Below are 18,993 nucleotides of genomic sequence, written 5' to 3' on the forward strand. Positions count from 1 at the left end.
CCTGGAATTTTCTTGGAAATTTTTATTAGTATTTAATTTTCTCTTAAATATATAGACAATGGTGTGTTGGTGCTGAATTGTACTAGCTACTGAAAGTTGATTATGAAATCCATATACAATGCTGACATTAAATAGCTTGGAATTGGCCATGATTTCCACCATGAGAATCAATGTATTTATTTATTTGTTTATGCCAGTATTGAGGCTTGAACTTGGCCTCACATTCTTACTTGTCTTTCTTGCTTATGTTGGGCCCTCTACCATGGCTGGGTTTAAACTGTAGTCCTCCAGATCTTAGACTCCTGAGTAGCTGGGATTATGGTCATGAACCACTGGTGTCCACCTAATTGCTTCTTTTGTTGTGCAGAATTTTTTTTTTTTTTTGCCAGTCCTGGGCCTCGGACTCAGGGCCTGAGCACTGTCCCTGGCTTCTTTTTTCTCAAGGCTAGCACTCTGCCACTTGAGCCACAGTGCCACTTCTGGCCGTTTTCTATATATGTGGTGCTGGGGAATCGAACCCAGGGCTTCATGTATAGGAGGCGAACACTCTTGCCACTAGGCCATATCCCCAGCCCCTGTTGTGCAGAAATTTTAATGCCATATTTTAATTATTATTTTTTTGCCAGTCCTAGGGCTTGAACTCAGGGACTAGGCACTGTCCCTGAACATCTTTGTGCTCAAGGCTAGTGCTCTACCACTTGAGCCACAGGTCCACTTCTGGCTTTTTCTGAGTGGTTTATTGAAGATAAGAGTCTCACAGACTTGCCTGCCTGGGCTGGCTTTGAACCATGATCCTCACATTTCAGCCTCCTGAGTAGCTAGGATTACAGGTGTGAGCCATTGGCACCCAGCCCATATTTTAATTCTTGCTCTTATTTCTTGAGCTACTGAAGACCTATTCAGAAAGTTGTTGCCTTTGCCTATGCCTTGAAGTATTTTCCCTACACTTTTCTATAGTACTTTCAAAGCTTCAGGTCATATTTTATTTATTTGTTTTTTGTTTGTTGTGGGTTGTAGGACTTGAAGTTAGGACCTGAGTGCTATCTCTGAGGTTTCATTTTTGGTTTTTGTCTTTTTTTCTCAAGGCTAGAGCTCTACCACTTGCATCACAGCTCCACTTCCAGGTTTTTGGTAGCTAATTGTAGATAAGAGTCTCATAGGCTTTCCTTGCAGGGCTGGCTTCAAATTGATCCTTAGATCTCAACCTCCTGAGTTGCTAGGATTACAGGTATGACAACCAGCACCCATCTTATATTAAGGTTGTTGAATGATTTTTTTACGGAGTAAGAAATAGGTGCCCAGTTTCACTCTTCTACATTTAGAAATCCAGTTTTCTCAGTACCATTTGTTGAAGAGTCTGTCTTTTTTAAAGAGTTTTTGGCTCTCTTGTTAAACATCAGATACTTAAATCTACATGGCCTAATTTTTTATCTTCTATTCCATTGGCCTACGTGTCTATTTTTGTGCCCATATTAGGCCTTTTTTTTTTTTTGGTACTATGACTCTATTATAATTAGAAGTCCAAGGTGGGCGTTGTTGACTTATGCCTCTAATCCTAGCTACTCAGGAAGTTAAGATCTGAGGATTGCAGTTTGAAGCCAGCCCAGGCAGGACAGTCTGAGACTTTTATCTCCAATTAGCCACCAAAACAAGCTGAAGTGGAACTGTGGCTCAAGTGGTAAAGTGTTAGCCTTGAGCACAAAAGCTGAAGGACAGCAGGCAGGCCATCGGTTCAAGCTCCAAGAATGACACACAAAAAGTCTGAAATTGCATTTCTATTGAGAGAAGCTGAACAAGGTGGTGCATCCCTGCCAGGCCAGCAACTATGGGAAGCTGAAAGTTGTTACATCAGCCAACTGATTTAACTATCATATGCGACCGTTTCCTGCTCTTTGTCTTTTTTTTCTCATATATGGATCATTCTTTCCTATGTATTTGAAAACCATATATATATATACACACACACACACATATATATATACACACACACATATATATACACACACACACACACATATATATATATATATATAAATATTCTTTTTCTCAAGGCTAGCACTCTACCAGTTGCTCTACCACAGTTCCACTTCCTGATTTTTTTTGCGGGGGGGGGGCCAGGCCTGGGGCTTGGACTCTGGGCCTGAGCACTGTCCCTGGCTTCTTTTTGCTCAAGGCTAGCACTCTGCCACTTGAGCCACAGCGCCACTTCTGGCCATTTTCTGTATATGTGGTGCTGGGGAATCGAACCCAGGGCCTCATGTACATGAGGCAGGCACTCTTGCCACTAGGCCATATCCCCAGCCCACTTCCTGCTTTTTTTTTAGTAGTTTATTGGACATAAGAATCTCACAGACTTTCCTGCCCCAGGTGGCTTCAAACTGTGATCCTTAGATCTCAGCCTCCTGAGTAGCTAGGATTACAGGTATGAGCTACCTGCACCCAGCTCAAACCTTAAATTTTTTGGTTGGATTCTGGACATTTTGAAGGTCTTGCTATGTAGATTAGGCTGTCCTGGATCTCTTCACCCTCCAGCCTCAGTCTCTCAAGTGCAAGAATTATAGGCGTGCAATAGAAACTATTCTAATTAATATATAGTAGAAGCTCTGGGTACAGGCTTCCCTTACCCATCTAGGACTTTATTGTTATTTTCATATCTGTTTGGTGATCAACTGGATTACTTTAGTCAAATATATGCCCACATTAAGTTTGTAACCTCTTAAATTACTCCTGAGGAGACAGTCTTAGCTATACCCTCAGTCTCTGAAGGATAGAGAGCCCTTTGAACTGGGCTGTCTTTGTCACTTTATCTGACCATACCCAAATGTTTAATTCCGCTAATTACCTCCTAATTTCTCCATTGGTTTTGTGTGTGTGTGTGTGTGTGTGTGTGTGTGTGTGTGTGTGTGAGAGAGAGAGAGAGAGAGAGAGAGAGAGAGAGAGAGAGAGATAGAGAGAGAGATGGTTGTCATGGGGCTTGAACTTAGGCCCTGGATGCTGTCCCTGAGCTTTATTTTTGCTCAAGACTAATTGCTCTACCACTTGAGCCACAGCTCTACTTCTAGCCTTTTGGGTGGTTAATTGGAGATAGAAAGTCTCATGGATTTTACTGCCCAAGATGGCTTTGAACTCTAATCCTTAGATCTCGGCCTCCTGAATAGCTAGGATTATAGGTTTGAGCCTCTGATGCCCAGGTACTCCATTGTTTTTAACAATGCCTCAGAGCATAAAATGTTCCAAAATGGACATCTGTTATGATCCCAGGAGATGTTCTCCAACCTTACTCAGGTGGCCTGTGGCAAATCAAATGGAAATACTGCTTAGCTTGTATCCCTGATGTCTCTTGTGTTTTCTCAATTACCTTTCAACATGTGTGGCATTTTCTGGAGCTACTTCTGACACCTAATGAGTGGTGTCTTCCAACACTAACCAATTCTCTGGATTGCTACAATTCTCTTAAATTCTAATACTGAAATTCGTTAGGGCCTGGATACACTTGAACATAAATTCCTTACATAATAATCCCAAGTTGTTTTTCAGGAAAAGTCTCCAGAATCCACTTAGGGATGGTTTGGAACAGGTTTTGCAAGAATCGATGTGTGCAAAAGGAACTATCTCATCTGATCTCACAAGCCCAAAAATCCCCTGGGGAAGAAGATGGTAACTGCATGACAGTCTGTCTGTGCCTGCTCAAATGTACCCTAGAATTATCTCCTTTCACCATTTAGCCAACATATTTTCCCCTCTCCCTTCCTATAAATTCCCCCAGTACCAAGTGACCAAAGAAGACAAATTTGAGTTTCATTTTAGCTCTTGTTGGTGGACCATATTTTAGCACAAATCTAGTGTCACTGTACTGGCTTCTGTGAAAACTGGGCAGTAAGCTGGTGCATGTAATCAAGAGCAACTCCTCAGAGTTAGGATAGAGCACAAAGAGTAAGAGTTCAGTTTCTCAAGACTCCACTACCCTTCATATGCCAGCTGCAAATGGAATGCTTACAGCAACTCCCACTTCTCCCTGGTAAAGAACAAAGTTGAGTTTCATTTTATCTCCTATCCCCTTTGCTGATTGGCCACACAGTAGTTTTCTTTTTATGTAGCAACAAATTAGATAACCTAAATGAAATATGCATTTTTTGTGTGTTGGTACTAGGTCTTTAATTCAGGCCTTGTGCCCTCATTCAGCTTGCTCGCTCATGGCTAGCACTCTACCACATGAGCCATTTCTACAATCCAGCAAAATGTTGCTGGTTAATTAGAAAAGTTAAAAATATACACAGATATAATGTATAGATGACTACTATGGTAAAAGACTAAACGCTTGTTTTTGGCCAGTCCTGGCCTCAGGGTTTGGGCACTGTCCCTGAGTTTCTTTTGTTCAAGGTTAGCACTCTACCATTTGAGCCACAGTGCCACTTCTGGTCGTTTTCTATATATGTGGTGCTGAGGAATCGAACCCAGGGCTTCATGTATATGAGGCAAGCAGTCTACCACTAAGCCACATTCCTAGCCCCATTGATCTTATTTTTTTTAAGTGTTTAGGGATGGGAATGTGGCTTAGTGGTAGACTGCTTGCTTACCATGCACAAGGCCCTGGGTTCGATTCCCCAGCACCACATAAACAAAAAAAGCCAAAAGTGGTGCTGTGGCTCAAGAGGTAGAATGCTAGCCTTGAGCAAAAAGAAGCCAGGGACAGTGCTCAGGCTCCGAGTCCAAGCCCCAGGACTGGCAAAAAAAAATAAGATAAAGATCAAAGTAAGGATGTTTTGTTTCTTTAATTTTTTTTTTTTGCCAGTCCTGGGGCTTGGACTCAGGGCCTGAGCACTGTCCCTGGCTTCTTCTTGCTAGCACTCTGCCATTTGAGCCACAGCGCCATTTCTGGCCATTTTCTATATATGTGGTGCTGAGGAATCGAACCCAGGGCTTCATGTATACAAGGCAAGCACTCTACCACTAGGCAATATTCCCAGCCACTTGTTTCTTTAATTTTATTTACCAGTGTACTAGAGATTCTAAATACGATAATTAGACAAGAGGAGGAAATAAAAGATGTTCAAAGTGGAATAAAGAAGTAAATGTAAGCCAGGCACTGATGATTCATGCCTGTAATCCTTGCCACTCAGGAGTCTGAGCTCTGAGGATCACAGTTCAAAGCCAGCCCAGGCAGGGAAGTCCATGAAACTGTTATCTCCAACTAACCACCAGAAAGCCAGAAGTGGCACTATGGCTCAGCGTGGTAGAACTCTAGCCTTCAGCAAAATAAAGTGCTCAGGGACAGTACCCAAGCTCTGAGGTCAAGCCCTATGAACAACTAAAAAAAAGAAAGTAAATCTACCTCTGTTCATGGTTAAAACGATTCTGCATGTAGTATTTCTAGTGTATCCACACTTCGAAAGCTTTGAGAACTAGGAACTACATTCAGGAAGGTTGCAGAATACAGCATCAAAATGATCTGCATTTCTATGAAGTAGCAATGAATTATCTAAACATAAAATTAAGAAAAATGATTCAATTTACATATCATCAAAAATAATCAAGTGGCAGGGCATTGATGGCTCATGCCTGTAATCCTAGTTACTCTGGAGGCTGCAATATGAGAATCTCAATTAGAGATTCTTGCCTAGAGAACCTTGCCTAGGCCACTGTAATGACCTGAGAGGAAGAAAATCCACTGATGAAAGAGTTTTATTAGTCAGTTGGTCTGCAACTGCCTTGCCCTGGGCTACCCCAAAACTAGGAGCAGCCTTCAAGGCGGTGAGTTTTTTCTTCCTCTCCACAGGCCTCTCCACTCTGGTCCTGGAGTCGCCTCTCCACAGGTCTCTTGGTGCTCCATGGGCCTCTCTGGTCAGCAGGCCTGGGTTCTCCTTAGGCCAGAGGCACTGCTCTGCTTTAGGAGGTGCCTCTTGCCACCTTCCTTTCTCCCTTGCGGAATCCCTGCCCTCTTATATCCCATCTCCTGCCCCCTCAGTGGGAGGGTGTGGCAGTGACCTCAGCACAGGGTGGGACCCCCGTTGACACCCCACTACCCCAGCAGGGAGCATGGCAGTGACTTCAGTGTGGGGCGAGTCTTCCCAATCCTCAAGTTCTCACACCATTTTCCTGAGACTCTTATCTCTAGCCACCAAAAAATCCAGAAGTGGCACTGTGGCTCAAATGGTACAGTGCTAGCCTTGAGCAAAAGAAGCTCAGAGACAGTGCTCAGATCCTGAGTTCAAGCCTCAGGACCAGCACACACAAAAAATAAGAATAAAATGGGCTAAAGTATGTAATACAGTGGCATAGCACTTGCATAGCAAGTGAGAGGCTCTAGGACCTGATCCCAAGCATCACAAAAAAAGAAAAGAAAAAAAAACTTAGCAATAAATTTAACTAAAGGAATATAAGAATTGTGTGACCAAAACTAAAAAGTTAAGAAACTAAAGCAAAATTATACACAAAGGCACACTGCATTTCTGAACTGGAAAGTGGTATTGTTAGAGTGACATCACTCTTTAAATGGACCTACATATTTACTTCCATCCCTATAAAAATTCAAACTGACATCTTTGTAGAAAATTATGGGGTTTTCCCAAAGTTCATGTGGACATTCAAGTAGCCATAATAGCCAAAAGAATATTGAAAAAAAGAGAAGAAATTTAGAGGCCTCAAATTTCTCTATTTTCAAACTTCCTTTAGAGATATAGTAATCAAAGCACTGTGGCATTGGTTTAAGAATAGATTTATAGATCAATGAGACAGAAGTAAGAATATAGAATTAAACCCTCACCTTCATGATTAATAAGTTTTAAGAAGTGCTCCAGACTGTTTAATGAGGGGCTGGGAATATGGCCTAGTGGCAAGAGCGCTTGCCTTGTATACATGAAGCCCTGGGTTCGATTCCTCAGCACCACATATAGAGAAAAGGCCAGGAGAGGGCTGTGGCTCAAGTGGTAGAGTGCTAGCCTTGAGCAAAAAGCCAGGGACAGCGCTCAGGCCCTGAGTTCAAGACCCAGGACTGGCAGAATAAAAGAAGAAGCCAGACTGTTTAATGAGAAAAGAATATTTTTCCAAGAAATAATACTGAGGCAACAGGATATCGACACACTGAAGAATGAGTTTAGACACCCTATTTCACCTTGTGTAAAAACTAAAAATGAATCATAGACCTACTATATGTGAGACATAAAACTATAAATCCCAGAGAAAAACATAAATATTCATAACTATATTAGATGTTTTCTTAGCCATAGCATCAAAAGAATAGATGCAGAAAGATAAAATAAAAATGGGCTTAATTAAAATTAAAAATAAACTGTGTTCCAAATGACACCATCCAAAATATTAAAAAAGACTATACACAGAAAGGTTCAAAATACGTGTAAATAATGTATGTGATATGTCTCTTACTCGTGAACAATAAAATGACAAGAAACCAATTTAAACATGGGCAAATACTTTGAATAGAAAATTGGCCAAAGAAGACATGGGACTTGTGACTATGCTAATGAAAGATTTTCAGATCATTAGCAATTATAGTAATGGACATCCACTTCAGACCAACTTGGAGAGATACAACTGAAAAGATGAGCAATAACAAGTCTGGTGAGAATATGAAGAAATAGGAACCTTCATACATCATTGGTGTGACTGAAATGGCAATTTCACCTCAGAAAACTGGCAGTTTCTCCAAATGTTAAACACAGCACTACCATGTGACCCATCAACTGTTTGGAGGGAGGTATTGGGATCTGAGCTTAGAGCTTCGCACTTGGAAGGCAAACACTAGATCTGTTAATCCATACTTCCTTTTTGCTTTTGCTGTTTTTGTAGTAGGATCTCACTTTTTGCCAGGGTTGGCCTGGACCCAGATCCGCCTGTTTAGGCTTTCTGAATAGATTTCAGCTGGGATGTCAGCCAGAAACCACCACACTCATCTTTTTCTATTGTTTGAGATGAGGGCTCATAAATTTTTTGTCCCCTCTGTTCTTAAAACTCAACCCTCCCAATCTTGGCCTCCCAAGGTAAGATTTAAGGTATTAGTCACCATATCTCGCTAATTTTTTTATTGCAGGTCCTGGGGCTTGAACTCAGGACTTGGGGACTGTTCCTGAGCTTCTTGTGGCTGAAGGCTAGTGCTCTACCCCTTGAGTCACAGCACCACTTCTGGCATTTTCTGAGCAGTTTATTGGAAATCAGTCTTAAGGACTTTCCTGCCTTGGCTGGCTTTGAACTGCGATCCTCAAGTCTTAGCCTTCTGAGTAGCTAGGATTACAGGCATGAGCCATTGGTGCCCCGATAATCTAATTTTTGTAAAACAATATATGATCGTATAACATTATAAAATAAACCATGTGATCAATTTTAAAAAAAGAAAGTGGTGCTGTGGCTCAAGTGGTAGAGCACTAGACTTGAGCTCAAAGACAGTGCCCAGGCCCAGAGTTCAAGCCCCACCACCAACAAAAAAAAGAAAAAGGTTGGGCTGGGAATGTGGCTTAGTGGTAGAGTGCTTGCCCAGGATGCATGAGCTCTGGGTTCGATTCCTCAGCACCACATAAACAGAAAAAGCCGAAGTGGCACTGTGGCTCAAGTGGTAGAGTGCTAGCAAAAAGCAAAAAGCAAAAAAAAAGCAAAAAGAAGCCAGGGACAGTGCTCAGGCCCTGAGTTCAAGCCCCAGGACTGGCAGAAACAAAACAAGCCCATATATTGAAATATATATGAAATGTCAGTATTATTCAAGGACATAGGACAGAAAGTAGATTAGTGATTGCTAACAACTAAGAGGGCTGGGGGTATAAAAGGGAAATGCACAGTCTGCTGCTACATCTATGGCTTCTTTATTGGATGATGAAAATATTCTAATATTAGATATTAACTATAGGTGAACAACTTTGGAAACACAGTGAACTGTATACTTTAAGATGGTAAAATTTTGTAACAGATGAAATTTGATATCAAACTGATACTTTTGAAAGTTCAACTGTTTCCATTTAAGGTCAAAGTATTTAATCAAAGACAACCATTATAAGCTACCTTCCCTCTGGGCATGGTACCATATTAGGGACTTATCATTGGCCCTGGCTTTTGGCAGATAACCAACTCAATTGTCACCTCATAGGGAGGAGAAGGAAGTCAAAATTGCTGATCAATTTCATAGCTACTTTGTACTTGGGCCCACTAAGAAAACACAGGGATACAGAGGGATAGGGGAGAGGGTGAATGATATATGCAGATATGCTCAATTCGAATTCCCAATTATTGAGAATTTCTTCAATAGTGGGTGGCATCATGGGGATATTCATTACGTGAATTAACAGATATCACCTATTTAAGGGGAAAATGACCGATTATGCCTTTAGATCTCAAGATCTTTCCAATGGATAAAAACAGACAGAATTTGGTTACAGCATCCATTGTGAGGGAGCTCTGCATCCCCGATTCTTCAAATACATTCTGTGAACTGATGTTTGAATGGCGATAGATGGGACTGATCTCTCTCTTACTCCCTCTTCAGAGGAAGCCCCTGCTGACAGATAATGCTTCCCGAGAGTAGGGGAAAACTGATTAGCAGAGTTCTTCCTGGCCTCTGCACTCTTTTTTTTTTTTTTTTTTTTTTTTTTTTTTTTTTTTTTTCTCAAATTTTTATTGTCAAACTGATGTACAGAGAGGTTACAGTATCATAGGTTGGTCATTGGATACATTTCTTGTACTGTTTGTTACCTTGTCCCTCATGCCCCCCTCCCTCCCCCCTTTCCCTCCCCCCCTCCAGTGTTCAGTTCACTTACACCAGACAGTTTTGCAAGTATTGCTTTTGTCGTTATTTCTCTTTTTTTACCCTGTGTCTCTCAAATTTGGTATTCCCTTTCAATTTCCTACTTCCAATACCAGTAAACACGGTTTCCAATATACTCAGATAAGATTACAGAGATAGTGTAGGTACAACCATAGGAAGGTGATACAAGAGCATCATCAATAATAGAAACTACACATACACCTAGGACGTTGAAAGTAGTTACAACTGTGATATATCAATTGTTTCCATAACATGGAGTTCATTTCACTTAGCATCATCTTATGTGTTCCTAAGGGTATAGCTATTGGGCCTTGTGAACCTCTGCTATGGCTTGCCTAAACCTGTACTAATTATTCCCAATAAGGGAGGCCATAGAGTCCATGTTTCTTTGGGTCTGGCTCACTTCACTTAGTATAACTTTTTCCAAGTCCTTCCATTTCCTTACTAATGGAACAATGTCATTCTTTCTGATAGAGGCATAAAATTCCATTGTGTATATGTACCACATTTTCCTGATCCATTCATCTATGGAGGGGCATCTGGGTTGGTTCCAGATTCTCGCTATGACAAATTGTGCTGCGATGAACATTGTTGTGCTGGTGGCATTACTGTGATTTTGTTTGTGGGCTTTTGGATAGATACCCAACAGTGGGGCTGCTGGGTCATAGGGGAGTTCTATATTGAGCCTTCTGAGGAATCTCCATACTGCTTGCCAGAGTGGCTGAACCAGTTTACATTCCCACCAACAATGAAGTAGGGTTCCCTTTTGGCCACATCCCCTCCAACAATTGTTATTATTAGTTTTCTTGATATATGACATTCTTGCTGGGGTGAGATGGAATCTCAATGTTGTTTTGATTTGCATTTCCTTTATGGCCAGTGATGCAGAGCATTTTTTCATATGTCTATTGGCCATTCTCATTTCCTCATCAGAGAAGTTTCTTTGTAAGTCTTTAGCCCACTTGTTGAGGGGGCTATTGGTTCTTTGCGGTTTTGTTTTGGAAGAAGGTAATTTTTTTAGTTCTGCATATATTTTAGAGATGAGGCCTTTGTCTGTTGAATGTCCGGTAAAGATCTTCTCCCAGTCTGTGGGCTTTCTGTTTATCTTGAGAGCTATGTCCTTTGCCATGCAGAAGCTCTGCAGTTTAATGCAGTCCCATTTGTCCAACTTTTCTTTGATTTGTAGCCTTTCAGGGTCTTTGTTAAGGAAGTTCTGTCCTGTGCCAAGGAGCCCGAGTGTTTCTCCTACTCCTTCCTTTAGTGTTTTCAGGGTGCCTGTTTTGATTTCAAGGTCTTTAATCCATTTGGAGTTTATTTTGGTGCAGGGTGATATATAAGGATCTAGTTTTAGTTTGTTGCATGTGTTGAGCCAGTTTTGCCAGCACCACTTGTTAAAGAGGCTATCTTTCTTCCATACTATTGTTTTAGCTCCTTTATCAAAGATTAAGTAGGCGTAGTTCTGTGGGTTTAATTCTGGGTCTTCAATTCTGTTCCATTGGTCTTCAGGCCTGTTCCGGTGCCAATACCAAGCTGTTTTTATTACTATAGCTTTATAATACAGCTTGAAGTTGGGTATTGTAATTCCTCCAGCACTGTTCTTTCTGCTTAGGAGTGTTTTTGCTATTCTAGGTCTTTTATTGTTCCATATGAATTTCTGGATTGCTTCCTCTATTTCATTAAAGAATGGTGTTGGGATATTAATGGGTATTGCATTGAATTTGTAGATAGCCTTTGGCAATATTGCCATTTTGATTATATTAATCCTCCCAATCCAGGAGCATGGGAGGTTTTTCCATTTCCTTAGTTCTGACTTAATTTCGTTTTTCAAGGTTTTAAAGTTCTCCTCAAAGAGGTCTTTCACTTCTTTGGTTAAGTTTATTCCTAGGTATTTTATGTTTTTGGGGGCTATTGCAAAAGGAGTTGCTTTCCTGATTTCAGCCTCGGTCTTCGGGTTGTTAGCATAGAGAAAGGCTGTTGATTTTTGAAGGTTTATTTTATAACCTGCAACTTTGCCAAAGTTTTGGATCAGCTCTAGTAGCTTGGGGGTAGAGTCTATGGGATTCTTTAGGTATAGGATCATGTCATCTGCGAAGAGAGAAAGTTTAACTTCATCTTTTCCTATTTGGATCCCCTTTATATTCTCTTCTTGCCTAATTGCTCTGGCTAGGAATTCTAGTACTATGTTGAAGAGCAGGGGAGAGAGTGGACATCCCTGCCTTGTTCCTGATTTTAAAGGGAATGGCTTTAGTTTTTCACCATTTAGAGTTATGCTTGCTGTTGGTTTGTCATAAACTGCCTTGATTATATTCAGGAATGTTCCCTGGAATCCCAGTTTTTCCAGGGCTTTTAGCATAAATGGGTGCTGGATTTTATCGAACGCTTTTTCCGCATCCAGCGATAAAACCATGTGGTTCTTTACCTTGCTCCGGTTGATGTGGTGGATTACATTAATTGACTTGCGTATATTAAACCAGCTTTGCATCCCTGGGATGAATCCAGTTTGATCGTGGTGTATGATTTTTTTGATGACCTGTTGAAGTCGATTGGCCAGAATTTTGTTGAGAATTTTTGCATCTATGTTCATTAGGGAGATTGGTCTGTAGTCCTCTTTCCGTGATGAGTCTCTGCCTGGTTTTGGGATGAGGGTTATACTGGCTTCATAAAATGAGTCTGGTAGTGAACGTTCTCTTTCAATTTCATTGAAGAGGTTGAGAAATATTGGAGTGAGTTCTGTTTTGAAGGCCTTGTAGAATTCTGCGGTGAATCCGTCTGGACCTGGGCTTTTCTTGGATGGGAGATCATTTATTGCTGTTTCTATTTCAATACTGGATATGGGTCTGTTTAGAAGGTTTAAGTCTTCATAGTTGAGTTTGGGGGTATCAATTTTTTCTAGGAAATCATCCATTTCTTCCAAGTTCTCGAATTTTTTGGCATAAAGGTTTGCAAAATAGTCCCTTATTATTTTCTGAATTTCGGTTATTTCTGTGGTGATGCTACCTGTTTCATCTCTTATCTTGTTTATTTGAGTGTGCTGTCTTCGTTCTTTGGTCAGGTTTGCCAGGGGTCTGTCTATCTTGTTGATTTTTTCAAAGAACCAACTCTTTGTTTTGTTGATTCTTTCGATGGTTTTTTTAGTCTCTAATTGATTTAATTCTGATTTGATTTTAATTATTTGCTTCCGTCTATTGACTTGGGGTTTGGCTTGCTGTTCTCTCTCCAGAAAATTAAGGTGCTTTCTTAAATTACTGAGTTGCTGTTTCTCCAGTTTGTTGATGTATGTACTCAGAGATATAAGTTTTCCTCTGAGTACTGCCTTTGCTGTGTCCCAAAGGAGCTGGTACTTTGTGTCCTCAACTTGGTTGAAGTCCATAAACATTTGAATTTCTGTTTTAATTTCTTCAATGATCCACTGATGGTTCAGCAGTGTGTTCTTTAGTCTCCATGAATTGTGGGATTTTCTGTGGTGGCTGAGTGAGTTGAGCTCTAATTTTATTCCATTGTGGTCTGAAAGAATGCAGGGAATGATTTTGATACTTCTGAATTTGTACAGATTTTCTTTGTGCCCTAAGATGTGATCTATTTTGGAGAATGTTCCGTGTGCTGCCGAAAAGAATGTGTATTCTGTCCTTGCTGGGTGGAATATTCTGTAGATGTCGATTAAGTCTAGTTGGTCTATGCAATTGTTTAGTTCTGTGGTTTCTTTGTTCAGTTTTTGGCGTGTTGATCTGTCCAGTGGTGATAGTGGAGTGTTAAAGTCCCCCACTATCATTGTGTTTGGGTCTATGAATGTTTTTAGAGCCAATAGTGTTTGTTTGATGAAGTTGGGTGCTCCTGCATTTGGTGTGTAGATATTTAGGATGGTTATTTCTTCCTGTTGGAGAGATCCTTTTACTAGTATGTAGTAACCTTCTTTGTCTCTTCTTACCTTTTTTAATTTGAAGTCAATTTTGTCTGATACTAGGATTGCAACTCCAGCCTGCTTATGGGGGCCATTTGCTTGATAGATTTGTTTCCAGCCTTTCACTTTTAGAAGATGTTTACTTTTGCTGGATAGATGTGTCTCTTGGAGGCAGCAGAAAGATGGATCTTGATTTTTGATCCAAGTTATGAGCCTATGTCGTTTGATTGGAGAATTAAGTCCATTAATGTTGACAGTTAGGATTGAGAGGTGATCGTTTGTTCTTTTCATTATCACTATCTTGTTTAAAGCTGTGTCTTCCCATTTCTTGATCTAGTGTTTACTAATTAGGGTTCATTTCTCTATCTGTGTTGGGATCTTGATTATTTTCCCTGTAGAGTACATCTTTAAGGATTTTGTGTAAAGCTGGTTTGGTGGAGATATATTGTTTCAGTTTTTCCTTATTGTGGAAGACTTTTATTTGACCTTCGGCTATGAAGGAGAGTTTGGCGGGGTACAGAATTCTTGGTTGGTAGTTATTTTTATTTAGAGTTTGGTATACTTCATTCCAGGCTCTCCTTGCTTTCATGGTCTCTGCTGAGAAGTCTGGGGTAATTCTGATTGCTTTTCCTTTATATGTGATTGTTTTCTTTGCCCTAACAGCTTTGAGTATTTTTTCCTTGCACTCTGCTGAAGCTGTTTTGATCACAATGTGTCGGTGGGAAGTTCTATTCTGGTCTGGTCGATTTGGGGTTCTAAATGCTTCTTGTACCTGTATAGGCCTTTCCTTCTGGATGTTTGGGAAGTTCTCAGCTAGTATTCTGTTAAATAGGTTGCCTATCCCATTAACCTCTTTCTCCAAGTTTTCCTCAATACCTATTATCCTTAAATTGGGCTTCCTGATTGTGTCTTGAATCTCCTGTAGCGATCTGTTTTGTTGCTTGGACTGGATTTGTATTGATTTTTGATCTTTCTCCATAGAGTCTAAGGAATCTTCAGCTCCTGAGATTCGATCCTCTGCTTCAGTTAGTCGGGACTGTAGGCTAGCTACTTGATTTCGAATCTCTTTTCCTTCTGACTGGTCTTTCCTGATGATTTCCATGTCATTTCTTAGGTCCTGTATGGACTTCTTTACTTCATTAACTTCATTACTTTGGTTTTGAGTGTTGTCTCTCAAATCTTTAAGTTGGGTAGCTATCTTTTCATTTGACTCTTGAAGCTCACTTATCTTTCTATTTGTGGATGCCATGAAATTCTCCATTAATTTTTGCTTTGCCTCCTCACGCTCTAACATAATTGACTGAAGAGATTCAAACTTTTCATTTATCATGTTTATCAGTAAACTTTGTAGAGCATTTTGGGGGTTTTCTTCTATGTTTTTGATTGACTGCTCTGCTTCCTGCTTGTTTTGAGTGGGGGATAAGACTTCATTATTTGCCATCTTTCTTGTGTTTCTTTTGCCCATTTGAATTGGGAATGCCAGTCTACCAGCACCTGTGAGCACTGTTTAAGACCCAAAGCAGCCCTTACCAAGCACTGTTGTGTAAATCTTACAATTTCACAATTATATACAGATAACTTGTGTACCTGTCTATAAAGTTAGATTTGGTGTTCCTAAAGAATACAATTTCAATATAACATCCGATCCTGGGCCCTGTATTCAGTAGTTACTTATTTACTGTTACAACCCTATATGCAATTCTTGTTTTTATATTAAGTTCTTTTAGGACTGGTTTTCTCTATGAACCCCTTTGATTCACTTGTATTAAGCTGGGATACCCTCTATCCAATAACCAGGAGTCACTGGAACCTGGAGGTCCAGGCAGTAAGTCAGCCGGGTAAGTTGGAGCTAGTAAAGAGAATAGAGTAAAGTGTATTGGGGGGGGGGGGTGATTTTGGTTTAGTTTCAGTGACGTGGAAATGTGGAGAAGAGTAGAATCAGTAGAAAGAACATTGATAAAATGACAGACACTGGAGAGTTAGCAGAAAAGGGTGTAGGTGTTATTTATAGGAAAGTAATTTTTAAAGGAAGAGGACGCATCGAGAGAAATGAAGTAAAAATACTGGAAGACAGATACACAAAACAGAGAAAAATTATTTAAAAAGGAAGCATAAGTAGATAAAAAGGAAAATAACAGAACAAGAACAACCCAAACAAATAAACAAACACAAAAAAACCTTGATAAAACAAACCAGTAAAAATGGAAAACAAACAAAAAACAAACAAACCAAAAAATAAAAAATAAAAAAATAAAAAAATAACCAGCCAATGATGTTTCAGGTGTGAAAAAATTAAAAAGAAAATTTAAAAGAAAAGTTTATAAAAAAAAAAAATGTTTGAAAAGAAAAAGAAACCAGTCTCTGATTTCCCTGCAATGGACTGCAGTCTATTTTCCTGATTGGCTGGTTTGACTTGATTTCAGTTGGCAAGGGGTGGTTCTGTTCTGACTTTCTCCCCTGTTGGTGCAATCGTGGGTCTCTGAGATTCGCACAGCTTGCAGGCAGGCCTTGGGCGTCCTCTGTCGATGGGGACGTGAGCAGTCTCAGGAACTGTGGCTCCTCTGTCTGCTGTGGGGCCGCTGCCTTTGATGCCTGGTCTTGACTACGCTGTGACCACAGCAGGGTGGGGCGCCTCTGGGCTGTTTTGCTCCGCTGAGCGTTGCTTGCCTGAGGGAGGCGGCCTCTGTGGCATAGGTAGCTATGGAATACAGCTCCGTTTTGGGCTGGGAATTAGCTTCCTCTGTGATGGGACCGTTTAGCTGTCCCTGGAACTGTTTGTTCCTCCGTCTGTTGTTTCCGTGCCCCTGGTAGCTGCTCGCAGCTTTTGCTTTAAGTTTAGAAGTTCCGGCGGGCAGGGCGGGGCATCTCTGGCTAAGCCCCGGACTCGCCTCCCGCCAGGGCAGGGGGGCAGGGGGCGTTCTTCTGGGCTGGGCTGGTTCTCACTGATTCCGCCCCTCCTGCCCTTTTCAAAGATGGCTTTTTTGACCTCGCTTTCCCCAGGCCCGCTTCAGTTCCAGTCTGGTCTGACCCTATGCCAGTGTCAAAGATGGCACTTTGCTCTGGCGGTGGGGACGGGGATGCCTTCCAGAAGCTGGACTGTGGGCACAAGTGATGATAAATTTTGGGGGTACTCACGCTGTCTCTGCGATGTCAGGTCCTCCGTGCTCGGCTGCCGTCTGGAGTATTTAACGCTTTAGCTGTGCGGAGTGCGGGGGGGGGGGGGGCTGTGCCCGGCACTGTGCCGGAGCCGGCGCTGGCGCGGCGCGGCGGCGGGACGCCGCTCGGAGCTCAATTATGTGTTTTCAGACCAGCAAAGTCGATTTTTCCTTCCTGTTCAGAATCCCTGTACTGTTAGAAATTACTTTGGCTGTCTTTCTCGGAGAAAGAGTTTCTATGAGGTGAGAAAGCTATGATATCGGAGGGTGCTCTGCAAGGGCTCAGCCACTCCTCCGCCGTCTTCCTCGAAGTCCGTCCAGAATAAGTGTATTTCTATTTGATCTCCTTGTTGCTTTAATTGGAAATTTTAAAAAGGGTTTTGTGGCAAAGATTGAAGTTCAAAGCCAGCCTAGGCAGAAAAATCCCTCTAGAGCTCCATCTCCCAACTAACCAGCAAAGAGCCAGGTTGGAAGCATGACTCAAGAAAATTAACCAGCCAAACGCTGCAAGTAGCACTGTGGCTCAAAATGGTAGAGTGCAGTAATGCTCAGAGACAGTGCCCAGGACGTGAGTTCGAACCCTGAGACTGAAGAAATGTCTACTGAGCCATACCACCAACAAGCACCTGGACCTTTGTGGAAACCAAGTGAGAGGTAAAGGAGAACCCCTTTTTGGAGTCCCTAGAAACAGCAGGCTTAGATAAAATAGTGGACTTGGGGAGGGGCAAACCTAAGTGGAATAACAGGAGCCCAAAGCAGATTGACCTAGGCAAAAGAAAGGAATGAGCCTGGCCTCTGCACTCTAAACCATTTCTTCTCTCTTTTTTTTTTTTTGGCCAGTCCTGGGCCTTGGACTCAGGGCCTGAGCACTGTCCCTAGCTTCTTCCCGCTCAAGGCTAGCACTCTGCCACTTGAGCCACAGCGCCGCTTCTGGCCGTTTTCTGTATATGTGGTGCTGGGGAATCGAACCTAGGGCCTCGTGTATCCGAGGCAGGCACTCTTGCAACTAGGCTATATCCCCAGCCCCCATTTCTTCTCTTGAATGGGCAATTCTCTTTTGAAAAATTAATTGAGATAATCTTTTAAAAATTAGAGCACAAAAATGGCTCAACTCTTTTGTTAGATGAGCACAGGCTACTTTGAATTTATTTGTGAGAAAAAGTATTAACATTGAACAGAAATTTTTTTTTAAATGGCAAGGCATTCCATGGTGTTCCAGCAAGGAAAGCAGATATTATTACAGGTTAACTGTCACTCACCAAAAATGATTAGAATCAGAAATGTTTCTGATTTCAGAGTTCTTTAGAATTTTGCAATGTTTGCATAGTCTTTACCCATTAAATAGACATGTTCTGAAATCCAAAATGTCCCCCAAATCTGCAGCAAGGAGAAAATAGGGGCTTTGGCCTTTGTGGACTGTAGAGAATCAGGATGCCTCATCAATAAGAGGACTCCACTAGAGAAGAGGTTATCAGCAGGGAGTGTAAGTAGAGGGTATAGTGGGACAGGAATGTTTACCAGATGTGGTAGCATCTGGAGTAGAATGACATCTCTTCTCAGCTACATAAACTTATTTCTGGGCACATATGAGAACTACCTTCAGTCTTCTCCCCTCTGCTCAACCAGGTGTTTCATACTGTTCAGGTTTTTATTACTGCCAGGGAACCAGCTCAGTACAGATCACATTGTGAGCATGCTATCTGATTCACCAGGCAGTCCTTGTGAGATTAGAATCATTCCCATTTTACAGATAATAAGACTGACCCTCACGACAGTAGATAAGTACCAAGTTGATTCTGCCAGCTAGCTATGAGTCCCAGAGGTAATGAGAATTTTACTTACAATAGATTCTGACAATATAAATGTTTTCTGCTCTCCTAAGAACATTTAACTTAGTAATTGTGTATCATGTATTATTTTCTGGTTTTAGTACTGAAAACTTGTTCTTACAGCAAACATAATTGATATTGTTTAGGAAAAAGTAGAGACAAGAGTACAAAAGCAAACAAACAACAACAACAACAAAAACCAATGCTGGTAGCTCATGCCTATAATCCTAACCCTACTCAGGAGGCTGAGATTTGAGGATTGTAGTGTGAAGCCATCCCTGGCAGGAAAGTCCCCATGAGACTCATATACAATTAACTATTCAAAAACCAGAAGTGCGCTATGGC

The sequence above is a fragment of the Perognathus longimembris genome, chromosome 28 (genome assembly GCF_023159225.1).
Source record: "Perognathus longimembris pacificus isolate PPM17 chromosome 28, ASM2315922v1, whole genome shotgun sequence".
NCBI classification, from domain to species: domain Eukaryota; kingdom Metazoa; phylum Chordata; class Mammalia; order Rodentia; family Heteromyidae; genus Perognathus; species Perognathus longimembris.